The sequence below is a fragment of the Pristiophorus japonicus genome, chromosome 6 (assembly GCF_044704955.1).
Source record: "Pristiophorus japonicus isolate sPriJap1 chromosome 6, sPriJap1.hap1, whole genome shotgun sequence".
Lineage (NCBI taxonomy): Eukaryota > Metazoa > Chordata > Chondrichthyes > Pristiophoridae > Pristiophorus > Pristiophorus japonicus.
In genome coordinates this window covers 179,578,155-179,581,090 of record NC_091982.1, presented here as the reverse complement: position 1 = coordinate 179,581,090, position 2,936 = coordinate 179,578,155, and the positions used below count along the sequence as shown (strand labels likewise).

The 2,936-nt window shown below is 46.9% G+C and overlaps 1 non-coding gene across 1 annotated transcript; it reads left to right on the top strand.

Annotated features, from left to right (window-relative positions):
• Positions 1–298: 298 nt before the first annotated feature.
• Positions 299–399, top strand: trnal-caa (transfer RNA leucine (anticodon CAA)). The gene is given in 2 exon segments: positions 299–336; positions 354–399. It is a non-coding gene; the product is annotated as a tRNA-Leu (tRNA).
• Positions 400–2,936: the final 2,537 nt, after the last annotated feature.

Here is a 2,936-nt window from a genome sequence, read left to right as displayed (position 1 = left end):
ATCTATTGGGAGAATGTCAGCAGAATTTCTCTTCCTACCAGCAAAACTCTATTTAAAACTATGAATCAGCTTTTTTTTGATAAATTCCTGTTGGAAATGTAATGTTACTCTGCAGCTATCTTTTGGATTACCAGCAGTGGAACAATTGTTGCTTTCTCTTCCATTAAATGAAATAGCCTGCATAGTACCATGTGCAATAGTCAGGATGGCTGAGTGGTCAAAGGTGCTGTGTTCAGTTCAAAAGCTACTTTGGAGCCATGGGTTCAAATCCCACGTGGGGTGTTTATTATTCATGAGTGTCAGGATGGCCGAGAGGTCTAAAGCACCAGACTCAAGGAGTAAAGTCCTGGGTATTCTGGTCTCCAACTGGAGGCGTGGGTTCGAATCCCACTTCTGACACATAATTAAAAAATCTTTTCAAGGGGGAACCAGTTGATGTAGTATATTTGAACTTTCAGAAGGCTTTCGACAAGGTCCCACACAAGAGGTTAATGTGCAAAGTTAAAGCACATGGGATTGGGGGTAGTGTGCTGACGTGGATTGAGAACTGGTTGGCAGACAGGAAGCAAAGAGTAGGAGTAAATGGGTACTTTTCAGAATGACAGGCAGTGACTAGTGGGGTACCGCAAGGTTCTGTGCTGGGGCCCCAGCTGTTTACACTGTACATTAATGATTTAAACGAGGGGATTAAATGTAGTATCTCCAAATTTGCGGATGACACTAAGTTGGGTGGCAGTGCGAGCTGCGAGGAGGATGCTATGAGGCTGCAGAGCGACTTGGATAGGTTAGGTGAAAAGGCAAATGCATGGCACATGAAGTATAATGTGGATAAATGTGAGGTTATCCACTTTGGTGGTAAAAACAGAGAGACAGACTATTATCTGAATGGTGACAGATTAGGAAGAGGGGGAGGTGCAACGAGACCTGGGTGTCATGGTACATCAGTCATTGAAGGTTGGCATGCAGGTACAGCAGGCGGTTAAGAAAGCAAATGGCATGTTGGTCTTCATAGCGAGGGGATTTGAGTACAGGGGCAGGGAGGTGTTGCTACAGTTGTACAGGGCCTTGGTGAGGCCACACCTGGAGTATTGTGTACAGTTTTGGTCTCCTAACCTGAGGAAGGACATTCTTGCTATTGAGGGAGTACAGTGAAGGTTCACCAGACTGATTCCCGGGATGGCGGGACTGACCTATCAAGAAAGACTGGATCAACTGGGCTTGTATTCACTGGAGTTCAGAAGAATGAGAGGGGACCTCATAGAAACGTTTAAGATTCTGATGCAGGAAGAATGTTCCCAATGTTGGGGAAGTCCAGAACCAGGGGTCACAGTCTAAGGATAAGGGGTAAGCCATTTCGGACCGAGATGAGGAGAAACTTCTTCACCCAGAGAGTGGTGAACCTGTGGAATTCTCTACCACAGAAAGTTGTTGAGGCCAATTCACTAAATATATTCAAAAGGGAGTTAGATGTAGTCCTTACTACTAGGGGGATCAAGGGGTATGGCGAGAAAGCAGGAAAGGGGTACTGAAGTTGCATGTTCAGCCATGAACTCATTGAATGGCGGTGCAGGCTAGAAGGGCCGAATGGCCTACTCCTGCACCTATTTTCTATGTTTTTATGTTTCTATGTCACATTTTGACCAACAATAAAAACATAGACCGGAATTTTCATGCTGCTGTGCGTACGGGATTGGAGGCGGGGCGGGCGTAAAAGTGGAAATACATCGGAGCGGGTCAGGAACCCGCCGTCCTCGTGCCTTTAACTCGGGTGTGTTTGCCAGCGCGGACGTGACCCGAACAGCAGAGGCAGGCGACCTCATTTAGATCATTATCAGCTTGTTGTCATTATCAGCTTCACCATCTTTTTAGCCACACCTTTTGAAATTCACTGCATGACCACAGGAATCACGTGGCTCAGGAACCATGTCTGCCAACCTGAGGCGCAAGTTCAGTGGCCTTTGATTGAGCTCATTATTGCAGAGCATGGAAATCACATGGAAATCACAATAAATACTGCCACCTGACACCTGCTTACTTTCCAAAGGGAAATGCTGTGATGAGTGCATTTTCAGCACAGATTTAGGTGTCGAGAGTTTGCAAGGCTTTTCTGCACATTTGGAAACCACTGTCACTTCATTGATACTATCACACCATTAACAGATTGCTTCTCTGATCTTTACTTGACCTGCCATCTATTACATCAGCATGGATGCCTTTTATATTCTCTCTCAATCAGACCAGGATGAGCAGTAACACCAGGCACACCAACACCACCAATAACACCACCAACCATCTCCTCAATGATCTGATGCTCCACAGGAGAGAGGCATCAGTGCAGGACTGCACTGCGCTAGGTCAATACACCCAACACTGAGTATACAGGCAGAGGATGAGCTTCCTCAATATGACTGAGCAACAGTGCCAAAGGTTGTCACAGACATTTGCATATTGCTGGATCAAGAGCTGCAGCCCGGAGGATCTGATGGACATGCTTTAACCGTGGCTGTCAAAGTCATCAGCACCCTCAACTTCTTCACTTCAGGCTCCTTCCAAGGATCTGCAGCAGACATTTGTGGCATCTCGCAGTTGGCTGCCCACAGTTGTATCACGCAGGTCACTGATGCCATGTTTGACAAGTAAGCCAATTACATCAGCTTTGCCACTGATGACGCCAGTGTTACTGGTCAGGCGCTGGGCTTTGCTGCACTGGCTGGCTTCCCATGGGTGCAGCCATCATCACCCAGGAGTGTTTGTGAACCTCAAGGGCTTCCCCTCCCTCAATGTGCAGCTGGTCTGCATCTATAGGAAGATCAACACGCATGTGTGCACTAAATTCCCTGGCAGTTGTCATGATTCTTTTGTGCTGTGCCAGTCCACACTCTCTCAGCTCTTTGCACCTCCAAACAGACTTACTTGCTCTGCTTAGAGAGAAGGGC